Raw genomic sequence first — 9,397 nt, forward strand, 5'->3', positions numbered from 1 at the left:
ACCTCGCTTGAGCCCGGATAGCTCAGTCGGTAGAGCGTTAGACTTTTAACCTAACGGTCCAGGGTTCGAGTCCCTGTTCGGGCGACTGTGTTTTTGAAGAATCATCAATAATTTAAACTTCAGATCATTTAATTTCCAGTAAAATTATTGAAATTCTAATCCCAATTATTACGGGAGTTCATTTCGTATCAGCTCGGATCGCTCAGTCGGTAGAGCGTTAGGCTTCAAACCACGGTCCAGGGTTCGACTCCTTGTTCGGGCGACTGTGTTTTTGAAGAATCATCAATAATTTAAACTTCAGATCATTTGATTTCCAGTAAAATTATTGAAATTCTAATCCCAATTATTACTGGAGTTCATTTCGTTTCAGCCCGGATAGCTCAGTCGGTAGAGCGTTAGGCTTTTAACCTAACGGTCCAGGGTTCGAGTCCCTGTTCGGGCGACACTGTTTTTAAAGAATCGTCAATAATTTAAACTTCAGATCATTTCACTTTCAATAAATTTATGTAAATTCTAATTCCAATTATTACGTGAGTTCACCACGCTTGAGCCCGGATAGCTCAGTCGGTAGAGCGTTAGGCTTTTAAACTAACGGTCCAGGGTTCGAGTACCTGTTCGGGCCATTCTGTTTTTGAAGAATCATCAATAATTTAAACTTCAGATCATTTAATTTCCAGTAAAATTATTGAAATTCTTATTCCAATTATTACGGGAGTTCACCTCGCTTGAGCTCGGGTAGCTCAGTCGGTAGAGCGTTAGGCTTTTAACCTAACGGTCCAGGGTTCGAGTCCCTGTTCGGGCGACTGTGTTTTTGAAGAATCATCAATAATTTAAACTTCAGATCATTTAATTTCCAGTAAAATTATTGAAATTCTAATCCCAATTATTACGGGAGTTCATTTCGTTTCAGCTCGGATAGCTCAGTCGGTAGAGCGTTAAGGCCCGTTCGCAAAGGCGCTTTTAGCGCATGCTGATTGCTGAGAGAGTAGGCGGAGTTCGCTCTCGGCGTCTTCCATGACTGTTCTCAAAAGAGCTTAGGCGGGCTTCATACGGGCGTACGCTGGTAGCAGCGGCTGATTGTCGGAGTCAGCCTCGATCTATCGCTGCTAGATATATAGCTGATCAGCGTTATTTTTTGTCGTCTGCTAAAATTTACAGAAGCGAACTTTTCGTGCTTATGCGAGTGACATGTCTCTAAAATAAAAAATAAGCCGAAAAGGCTTTAAAAGCTGTACAGATAGCGAAATATATTGATAATTTTGGTTTAGCTCTTTTTCCTTTTCAACAATAAAAGCAAAACTTAAAATCGATTTCTATCTTCTCACAATTCTGATTTAAATCTTATATTTTTGATCATGCCCTATATTATCCTATAATTTCATGAAAGAATCTAAAATATCCGATATTTTTGACTATGTCGAAGTTTTCCTATGATGTAGCATCAAATTTATCAATATTTAACTCTTTTACGCGATCACATTTGACTAGACACCGAAATTGCGGAGCTTTCTTTGCTTGCTCAGATTTAAATTATATTTTATTTAGGTTCCTCTTATCAAAGTATAGTATTTTTTCTTATGAGATTTTTCTACATGATTTAGGCCTAAATAAAGCTATATAAAATCATTTTTATTCCAATATTTGCCTATAAAAACACAGTTTTTCTCCTATAAAATTCTATTTGTCATGAAAGGAATTTGAAGTTTTAACTGGGCTCCCTGTGTCCGTCCTCTATATTTTTGACGCCAGTGATTAGATTCAGAAATCAGTGCGACCAAACCAGCGTTTCTGTGAACGAATTCGCTGAAACTGAAGCTGATGGCGTAAAGCAGACGCTTATCGAGTAAATTGCAAGCTGGAACTGCACTCTGTTCTATCAGCAATCAGCTTGCGCTAAAAGCGCCTTTGCGAACGGGCCTTTAGGATTCAAACCACGGTCCATGGTTCGACTCCTTGTTCAGGCGACTGTGTTTTTGAAGAATCATCAATAATTTAAACTTCAGATCGTTTAATTTCCAGTAAAATTTTTGAAATTCTAATCCCATTTATTACGGGAGTTCATTTCGTTTCAGCCCGGATAGCTCAGTCGGTAGAGCGTTAAGCTTTTAACCTAACGGTCCAGGGTTCGAGTCCCTGTTCGGGCGACTCTGTTTTTAAAGAATCGTCAATAATTTAAACTTCAGATCATTTCACTTTCAATAAATTTATGTAAATTCTAATTCCAATTATTACGTGAGTTCACCTCGCTTGAGCCCGGATAGCTCAGTCGGTAGAGCGTTAGGCTTTTAACCTAACGGTCCAGGGTTCGAGTACCTGTTCGGGCCATTCTGTTTTTGAAGAATCATCAATAATTTAAACTTCAGATCATTTAATTTCGAGAAAAATTATTGAAATTCTTATTCCAATTATTACGGGAGTTCACCTCGCTTGAGCCCGGATAGCTCAGTCGGTAGAGCGTTAGACTTTTAACCTAACGGTCCAGGGTTCGAGTCCCTGTTCGGGCGACTGTGTTTTTGAAGAATCATCAATAATTTAAACTTCAGATCATTTAATTTCCAGTAAAATTATTGAAATTCTAATCCCAATTATTACGGGAGTTCATTTCGTATCAGCTCGGATCGCTCAGTCGGTAGAGCGTTAGGCTTCAAACCACGGTCCAGGGTTCGACTCCTTGTTCGGGCGACTGTGTTTTTGAAGAATCATCAATAATTTAAACTTCAGATCATTTGATTTCCAGTAAAATTATTGAAATTCTAATCCCAATTATTACTGGAGTTCATTTCGTTTCAGCCCGGATAGCTCAGTCGGTAGAGCGTTAGGCTTTTAACCTAACGGTCCAGGGTTCGAGTGTCTGTTCGGGCGACTCTGTTTTTAAAGAATCGTCAATAATTTAAACTTCAGATCATTTCACTTTCAATAAATTTATGTAAATTCTAATTCCAATTATTACGTGAGTTCACCACGCTTGAGCCCGGATAGCTCAGTCGGTAGAGCGTTAGGCTTTTAAACTAACGGTCCAGGGTTCGAGTACCTGTTCGGGCCATTCTGTTTTTGAAGAATCATCAATAATTTAAACTTCAGATCATTTCACTATCAATAAATTTATGTAAACTCTAATTCCAATTATTACGGGATTTAACTTCGTTTGAGACAGGATAGCTCAGTCGGTAGAGCGTTAGGCTTTTAACCTAACGGTCCAGGGTTCGAGTACCTGTTCGGGCCATTCTGTTTTTGAAGAATCATCAATAATTTAAACTTCAGATCATTTAATTTCCAGTAAAATTATTGAAATTCTTATTCCAATTATTACGGGAGTTCACCTCGCTTGAGCTCGGGTAGCTCAGTCGGTAGAGCGTTAGGCTTTTAACCTAACGGTCCAGGGTTCGAGTCCCTGTTCGGGCGACTGTGTTTTTGAAGAATCATCAATAATTTAAACTTCAGATTATTTAATTTCCAGTAAAATTATTGAAATTCTAATCCCAATTATTACGGGAGTTCAATTCGTTTCAGCTCGGATAGCTCAGTCGGTAGAGCGTTAGGCTTCAAACCACGGTCCAGGGTTCGACTCCTTGTTCGGGCGACTGTGTTTTTGAAGAATCATCAATAATTTAAACTTCAGATCATTTAATTTCCAGTAAAATTATTGAAATTCTAATCCCAATTATTACGGGAGTTCATTTCGTTTCAGCTCGGATAGCTCAGTCGGTAGAGCGTTAGGCTTCAAACCACGGTCCAGGGTTCGACTCCTTGTTCGGGCGACTGTGTTTTTGAAGAATCATCAATAATTTAAACTTCAGATCATTTAATTTCCAGTAAAATTATTGAAATTCTAATCACAATTATTACGGGAGTTCATTTCGTTTCAGCCCGGATAGCTCAGTCGGTAGAGCGTTAAGCTTTTAACCTAACGGTCCAGGGTTCGAGTCCCTGTTCGGGCGACTCTGTTTTTAAAGAATCGTCAATAATTTAAACTTCAGATCATTTCACTTTCAATAAATTTATGTAAATTCTAATTCCAATTATTACGTGAGTTCACCTCGCTTGAGCCCGGATAGCTCAGTCGGTAGAGCGTTAGGTTTTTAACCTAACGGTCCAGGGTTCGAGTACCTGTTCGGGCCATTCTGTTTTTGAAGAATCATCAATAATTTAAACTTCAGATCATTTAATTTCCAGTAAAATTATTGAAATTCTTATTCCAATTATTACGGGAGTTCACCTCGCTTGAGCCCGGATAGCTCAGTCGGTAGAGCGTTAGGCTTTTAACCTAACGGTCCAGGGTTCGAGTCCCTGTTCGGGCGACTGTGTTTTTGAAGAATCATCAATAATTTAAACTTCAGATCATTTAATTTCCAGTAAAATTATTGAAATTCTAATCCCAATTATTACGGGAGTTCATTTCGTTTCAGCCCGGATAGCTCAGTCGGTAAAGCGTTAGGCCTTTAACCTAACGGTCCAGGGTTCGAGTCCCTGTTCGGGCGACTCTGTTTTTAAAGAATCGTCAATAATTTAAACTTCAGATCATTTCACTTTCAATAAATTTATGTAAATTCTAATTCCAATTATTACGTGAGTTCACCTCGCTTGAGCCCGGATAGCTCAGTCGGTAGAGCGTTAGGCTTTTAACCTAACGGTCCAGGGTTCGAGTACCTGTTCGGGCCATTCTGTTTTTGAAGAATCATCAATAATTTAAACTTCAGATCATTTCACTTTCAATAAATTTATGTAAACTCTAATTCCAATTATTACGGGATTTAACTTCGTTTGAGACAGGATAGCACAGTCGGTAGAGCGTTAGGCTTTTAACCTAACGGTCCAGGGTTCGAGTACCTGTTCGGGCCATTCTGTTTTTGAAGAATCATCAATAATTTAAACTTCAGATCATTTAATTTCCAGTAAAATTATTGAAATTCTTATTCCAATTATTACGGGAGTTCACGTCGCTTGAGCCCGAATAGCTCAGTCGGTAGAGCGTTAGGCTTTTAACCTAACGGTCCAGGGTTCGAGTCCTTGTTCGGGCGACTGTGTTTTTGAAGAACCATCAATAATTTAAACTTCAGATCATTTAATTTCCAGTAAAATTATTGAAATTCCAATCCCAATTATTACGGGAGTTCATTTCGTTTCAGCTCGGATAGCTCAGTCGGTAGAGCGTTAGGCTTCAAACCACGGTCCAGGGTTCGACTCCTTGTTCGGGCGACTGTGTTTTTAAAGAATCATCAATAATTTAAACTTCAGATCATTTAATTTCCAGTAAAATTATTGAAATTCTAATCCCAATTATTACGGGAGTTCATTTCGTTTCAGCCCGGATAGCTCAGTCGGTAGAGCGTTAAGCTCTTAACCTAACGGTCCAGGGTTCGAGTCCCTGTTCGGGCGACTCTGTTTTTAAAGAATCGTCAATAATTTAAACTTCAGATCATTTCACTTTCAATAAATTTATGTAAATTCTAATTCCAATTATTACGTGAGTTCACCTCGCTTGAGCCCGGATAGCTCAGTCGGTAGAGCGTTAGGCTTTTAACCTAACGGTCCAGGGTTCGAGTACCTGTTCGGGCCATTCTGTTTTTGAAGAATCATCAATAATTTAAACTTCAGATCATTTCACTTTCAATAAATTTATGTAAACTCTAATTCCAATTATTACGGGATTTAACTTCGTTTGAGACAGGATAGCACAGTCGGTAGAGCGTTAGGCTTTTAACCTAACGGTCCAGGGTTCGAGTACCTGTTCGGGCCATTCTGTTTTTGAAGAATCATCAATAATTTAAACTTCAGATCATTTAATTTCCAGTAAAATTATTGAAATTCTTATTCCAATTATTACGGGAGTTCACGTCGCTTGAGCCCGAATAGCTCAGTCGGTAGAGCGTTAGGCTTTTAACCTAACGGTCCAGGGTTCGAGTCCCTGTTCGGGCGACTGTGTTTTTGAAGAATCATCAATAATTTAAACTTCAGATCATTTAATTTCCAGTAAAATTATTGAAATTCTAATCCCAATTATTACGGGAGTTCATTTCGTTTCAGCCCGGATAGCTCAGTCGGTAAAGCGTTAGGCCTTTAACCTAACGGTCCAGGGTTCGAGTCCCTGTTCGGGCGACTCTGTTTTTAAAGAATCGTCAATAATTTAAACTTCAGATCATTTCACTTTCAATAAATTTATGTAAATTCTAATTCCAATTATTACGTGAGTTCACCTCGCTTGAGCCCGGATAGCTCAGTCGGTAGAGCGTTAGGCTTTTAACCTAACGGTCCAGGGTTCGAGTACCTGTTCGGGCCATTCTGTTTTTGAAGAATCATCAATAATTTAAACTTCAGATCATTTCACTTTCAATAAATTTATGTAAACTCTAATTCCAATTATTACGGGATTTAACTTCGTTTGAGACAGGATAGCACAGTCGGTAGAGCGTTAGGCTTTTAACCTAACGGTCCAGGGTTCGAGTACCTGTTCGGGCCATTCTGTTTTTGAAGAATCATCAATAATTTAAACTTCAGATCATTTAATTTCCAGTAAAATTATTGAAATTCTTATTCCAATTATTACGGGAGTTCACGTCGCTTGAGCCCGAATAGCTCAGTCGGTAGAGCGTTAGGCTTTTAACCTAACGGTCCAGGGTTCGAGTCCTTGTTCGGGCGACTGTGTTTTTGAAGAACCATCAATAATTTAAACTTCAGATCATTTAATTTCCAGTAAAATTATTGAAATTCCAATCCCAATTATTACGGGAGTTCATTTCGTTTCAGCTCGGATAGCTCAGTCGGTAGAGCGTTAGGCTTCAAACCACGGTCCAGGGTTCGACTCCTTGTTCGGGCGACTGTGTTTTTAAAGAATCATCAATAATTTAAACTTCAGATCATTTAATTTCCAGTAAAATTATTGAAATTCTAATCCCAATTATTACGGGAGTTCATTTCGTTTCAGCCCGGATAGCTCAGTCGGTAGAGCGTTAAGCTTTTAACCTAACGGTCCAGGGTTCGAGTCCCTGTTCGGGCGACTCTGTTTTTAAAGAATCGTCAATAATTTAAACTTCAGATCATTTCACTTTCAATAAATTTATGTAAATTCTAATTCCAATTATTACGTGAGTTCACCTCGCTTGAGCCCGGAAAGCTCAGTCGGTAGAGCGTTAGGCTTTTAACCTAACGGTCCAGGGTTCGAGTACCTGTTCGGGCCATTCTGTTTTTGAAGAATAATAAATAATTTAAACTTCAGATCATTTCACTTTCAATAAATTATGTAAACTCTAATTCCAATTATTACGGGATTTAACTTCGTTTGAGACAGGATAGCACAGTCGGTAGAGCGTTAGGCTTTTAACCTAACGGTCCAGGGTTCGAGTACCTGTTCGGGACATTCTGTTTTTGAAGAATCATCAATAATTTAAACTTCAGATCATTTGATTTCCAGTAAAATTATTGAAATTCTTATTCCAATTATTACGGGAGTTCACCTCGCTTGAGCCCGGATAGCTCAGTCGGTAGAGCGTTAGGCTTTTAACCTAACGGTCCAGGGTTCGAGTCCCTGTTCGGGCGACTGTGTTTTTGAAGAATCATCAATAATTTAAAATTCAGATCATTTAATTTCCAGTAAAATTATTGAAATTCTAATCCCAATTATTACGGGAGTTCATTTCGTTTCAGCTCGGATAGCTCAGTCGGTAGAGCGTTAGGCTTCAAACCACGGTCCAGGGTTCGACTCCTTGTTCGGGCGACTGTGTTTTTAAAGAATCATCAATAAATTAAACTTCAGATCATTTAATTTCCAGTAAAATTATTGAAATTCTAATCCCAATTATTACGGGAGTTCATTTCGTTTTAGCCCGGATAGCTCAGTCGGTAGAGCGTTAGGCTTTTAACCTAACGGTCCAGGGTTCGAGTCCCTGTTCGGGCGACTCTCTTTTTAAAGAATCGTCAATAATTTAAACTTCAGATCATTTCACTTTCAATAAATTTATGTAAATTCTAATTCCAATTATTACGTGAGTTCACCTCGCTTGAGCCCGGATAGCTCAGTCGGTAGAGCGTTAGGCTTTTAACCTAACGGTCCAGGGTTATAGTACCTGTTCGGGCCATTCTTTTTTGAAGAATCATCAATAATTTAAACTTCAGATCATTTCACTTTCAATAAATTTATGTAAATTCTAATTCCAATTATTACGGGATTTAACTTCGTTTGAGACAGGATAGCTCAGTCGGTAGAGCGTTAGGCTTTTAACCTAACGGTCCAGGGTTCGAGTCCCTGTTTGGGCGACTCTGTTTTTGAAGAATCATCAAAAATTTAAACTTCAGATCATTTAATTTCCAGTAAAATTATTGAAATTCTTATCCCAATTATTACGGGAGTTCACCTGGCTTGAGCCCGTATAGCTCAGTCGGTAGAGCGTTAGGCTTTTAACCTAACGGTCCAGGGTTCTAGTCCCTGTTCGGGCGACTGTGTTTTTGAAGAATCATCAATAATTTAAACTTCAGATCATTTAATTTCCAGTAAAATTATTGAAATTCTAATCCCAATTATTACGGGAGTTCATTTCGTTTCAGCCCGGATAGCTCAGTCGGTAGAGCGTTAGGCTTTTAACCTAACGGTCCAGGGTTCGAGTCCCTGTTCGGGCGACTCTGTTTTTAAAGAATCGTCAATAATTTAAACTTCTGATCATTTCACTTTCAATAAATTTATGTAAATTCTAATTCCAATTATTACGTGAGTTCACCGCGCTTGAGCCCGGATAGCTCAGTCGGTAGAGCGTTAGGCTTTTAACCTAACGGTCCAGGGTTAGAGTACCTGTTCGGGCTATTCTGTTTTTGAAGAATCATCAATAATTTAAACTTCAGATCATTTCACTTTCAATAAATTTATGTAAATTCTAATTCCAATTATTACGGGATTTAACTTCGTTTGAGACAGGATAGCTCAGTCGGTAGAGCGTTAGGCTTTTAACCTAACGGTCCAGGGTTCGAGTCCCTGTTCGGGCGACTCTGTTTTTGAAGAATCATCAAAAATTTAAACTTCAGATCATTTAATTTCCAGTAAAATTATTGAAATTCTTATCCCAATTATTACGGGAGTTCACCTGGCTTGAGCCCGGATAGCTCAGTCGGTAGAGCGTTAGGCTTTTAACCTAACGGTCCAGGGTTCTAGTCCCTGTTCGGGCGACTGTGTTTTTGAAGAATCATCAATAATTTAAACTTCAGATCATTTAATTTCCAGTAAAATTATTGAAATTCTAATCCCAATTATTACGGGAGTTCATTTCGTTTCAGCCCGGATAGCTCAGTCGGTAGAGCGTTAGGCGTTTAACCTAACGGTCCAGGGTTCGAGTCCCTGTTCGGGCGACTCTGTTTTTAAAGAATCGTCAATAATTTAAACTTCTGATCGTTTCACTTTCAATAAATTTATGTA

At 38.8% G+C, this 9,397-nt stretch overlaps 26 non-coding genes across 26 annotated transcripts; all 26 read left to right on the forward strand.

The window, feature by feature from the left end:
* The first annotated feature begins 11 nt into the window (after positions 1-11).
* On the forward strand, positions 12-84 carry TRNAK-UUU (transfer RNA lysine (anticodon UUU)). The gene has a single exon. It is a non-coding gene; the product is annotated as a tRNA-Lys (tRNA).
* A 285-nt stretch (positions 85-369) lies between these two features.
* TRNAK-UUU (transfer RNA lysine (anticodon UUU)) lies at positions 370-442 on the forward strand. Its single transcript has one exon. It is a non-coding gene; the product is annotated as a tRNA-Lys (tRNA).
* A 287-nt stretch (positions 443-729) lies between these two features.
* On the forward strand, positions 730-802 carry TRNAK-UUU (transfer RNA lysine (anticodon UUU)). The gene has a single exon. It is a non-coding gene; the product is annotated as a tRNA-Lys (tRNA).
* A 1,269-nt stretch (positions 803-2,071) lies between these two features.
* Positions 2,072-2,144, forward strand: TRNAK-UUU (transfer RNA lysine (anticodon UUU)). The gene has a single exon. It is a non-coding gene; the product is annotated as a tRNA-Lys (tRNA).
* A 107-nt stretch (positions 2,145-2,251) lies between these two features.
* TRNAK-UUU (transfer RNA lysine (anticodon UUU)) lies at positions 2,252-2,324 on the forward strand. Its single transcript has one exon. It is a non-coding gene; the product is annotated as a tRNA-Lys (tRNA).
* Positions 2,325-2,431: 107 nt separating this feature from the next.
* Positions 2,432-2,504, forward strand: TRNAK-UUU (transfer RNA lysine (anticodon UUU)). Its single transcript has one exon. It is a non-coding gene; the product is annotated as a tRNA-Lys (tRNA).
* An 825-nt stretch (positions 2,505-3,329) lies between these two features.
* On the forward strand, positions 3,330-3,402 carry TRNAK-UUU (transfer RNA lysine (anticodon UUU)). The gene has a single exon. It is a non-coding gene; the product is annotated as a tRNA-Lys (tRNA).
* Positions 3,403-3,865: 463 nt separating this feature from the next.
* On the forward strand, positions 3,866-3,938 carry TRNAK-UUU (transfer RNA lysine (anticodon UUU)). Its single transcript has one exon. It is a non-coding gene; the product is annotated as a tRNA-Lys (tRNA).
* A 107-nt stretch (positions 3,939-4,045) lies between these two features.
* On the forward strand, positions 4,046-4,118 carry TRNAK-UUU (transfer RNA lysine (anticodon UUU)). Its single transcript has one exon. It is a non-coding gene; the product is annotated as a tRNA-Lys (tRNA).
* Positions 4,119-4,225: 107 nt separating this feature from the next.
* TRNAK-UUU (transfer RNA lysine (anticodon UUU)) lies at positions 4,226-4,298 on the forward strand. Its single transcript has one exon. It is a non-coding gene; the product is annotated as a tRNA-Lys (tRNA).
* A 107-nt stretch (positions 4,299-4,405) lies between these two features.
* Positions 4,406-4,478, forward strand: TRNAK-UUU (transfer RNA lysine (anticodon UUU)). Its single transcript has one exon. It is a non-coding gene; the product is annotated as a tRNA-Lys (tRNA).
* A 107-nt stretch (positions 4,479-4,585) lies between these two features.
* On the forward strand, positions 4,586-4,658 carry TRNAK-UUU (transfer RNA lysine (anticodon UUU)). Its single transcript has one exon. It is a non-coding gene; the product is annotated as a tRNA-Lys (tRNA).
* Positions 4,659-4,945: 287 nt separating this feature from the next.
* TRNAK-UUU (transfer RNA lysine (anticodon UUU)) lies at positions 4,946-5,018 on the forward strand. Its single transcript has one exon. It is a non-coding gene; the product is annotated as a tRNA-Lys (tRNA).
* A 285-nt stretch (positions 5,019-5,303) lies between these two features.
* On the forward strand, positions 5,304-5,376 carry TRNAK-CUU (transfer RNA lysine (anticodon CUU)). Its single transcript has one exon. It is a non-coding gene; the product is annotated as a tRNA-Lys (tRNA).
* Positions 5,377-5,483: 107 nt separating this feature from the next.
* TRNAK-UUU (transfer RNA lysine (anticodon UUU)) lies at positions 5,484-5,556 on the forward strand. Its single transcript has one exon. It is a non-coding gene; the product is annotated as a tRNA-Lys (tRNA).
* A 287-nt stretch (positions 5,557-5,843) lies between these two features.
* On the forward strand, positions 5,844-5,916 carry TRNAK-UUU (transfer RNA lysine (anticodon UUU)). Its single transcript has one exon. It is a non-coding gene; the product is annotated as a tRNA-Lys (tRNA).
* Positions 5,917-6,023: 107 nt separating this feature from the next.
* Positions 6,024-6,096, forward strand: TRNAK-UUU (transfer RNA lysine (anticodon UUU)). Its single transcript has one exon. It is a non-coding gene; the product is annotated as a tRNA-Lys (tRNA).
* Positions 6,097-6,203: 107 nt separating this feature from the next.
* TRNAK-UUU (transfer RNA lysine (anticodon UUU)) lies at positions 6,204-6,276 on the forward strand. Its single transcript has one exon. It is a non-coding gene; the product is annotated as a tRNA-Lys (tRNA).
* Positions 6,277-6,563: 287 nt separating this feature from the next.
* On the forward strand, positions 6,564-6,636 carry TRNAK-UUU (transfer RNA lysine (anticodon UUU)). Its single transcript has one exon. It is a non-coding gene; the product is annotated as a tRNA-Lys (tRNA).
* Positions 6,637-6,921: 285 nt separating this feature from the next.
* On the forward strand, positions 6,922-6,994 carry TRNAK-UUU (transfer RNA lysine (anticodon UUU)). The gene has a single exon. It is a non-coding gene; the product is annotated as a tRNA-Lys (tRNA).
* A 466-nt stretch (positions 6,995-7,460) lies between these two features.
* Positions 7,461-7,533, forward strand: TRNAK-UUU (transfer RNA lysine (anticodon UUU)). Its single transcript has one exon. It is a non-coding gene; the product is annotated as a tRNA-Lys (tRNA).
* Positions 7,534-7,818: 285 nt separating this feature from the next.
* TRNAK-UUU (transfer RNA lysine (anticodon UUU)) lies at positions 7,819-7,891 on the forward strand. The gene has a single exon. It is a non-coding gene; the product is annotated as a tRNA-Lys (tRNA).
* A 466-nt stretch (positions 7,892-8,357) lies between these two features.
* Positions 8,358-8,430, forward strand: TRNAK-UUU (transfer RNA lysine (anticodon UUU)). Its single transcript has one exon. It is a non-coding gene; the product is annotated as a tRNA-Lys (tRNA).
* A 107-nt stretch (positions 8,431-8,537) lies between these two features.
* On the forward strand, positions 8,538-8,610 carry TRNAK-UUU (transfer RNA lysine (anticodon UUU)). The gene has a single exon. It is a non-coding gene; the product is annotated as a tRNA-Lys (tRNA).
* Positions 8,611-9,077: 467 nt separating this feature from the next.
* Positions 9,078-9,150, forward strand: TRNAK-UUU (transfer RNA lysine (anticodon UUU)). Its single transcript has one exon. It is a non-coding gene; the product is annotated as a tRNA-Lys (tRNA).
* Positions 9,151-9,257: 107 nt separating this feature from the next.
* Positions 9,258-9,330, forward strand: TRNAK-UUU (transfer RNA lysine (anticodon UUU)). Its single transcript has one exon. It is a non-coding gene; the product is annotated as a tRNA-Lys (tRNA).
* The last annotated feature ends 67 nt before the right edge of the window (positions 9,331-9,397 follow it).

This window comes from Phalangium opilio, unplaced genomic scaffold (assembly GCF_054372755.1).
Source record: "Phalangium opilio isolate 3A_F unplaced genomic scaffold, DU_Popi_V2 ptg001170l_1, whole genome shotgun sequence".
In the NCBI taxonomy this organism is placed as follows: domain Eukaryota; kingdom Metazoa; phylum Arthropoda; class Arachnida; order Opiliones; family Phalangiidae; genus Phalangium; species Phalangium opilio.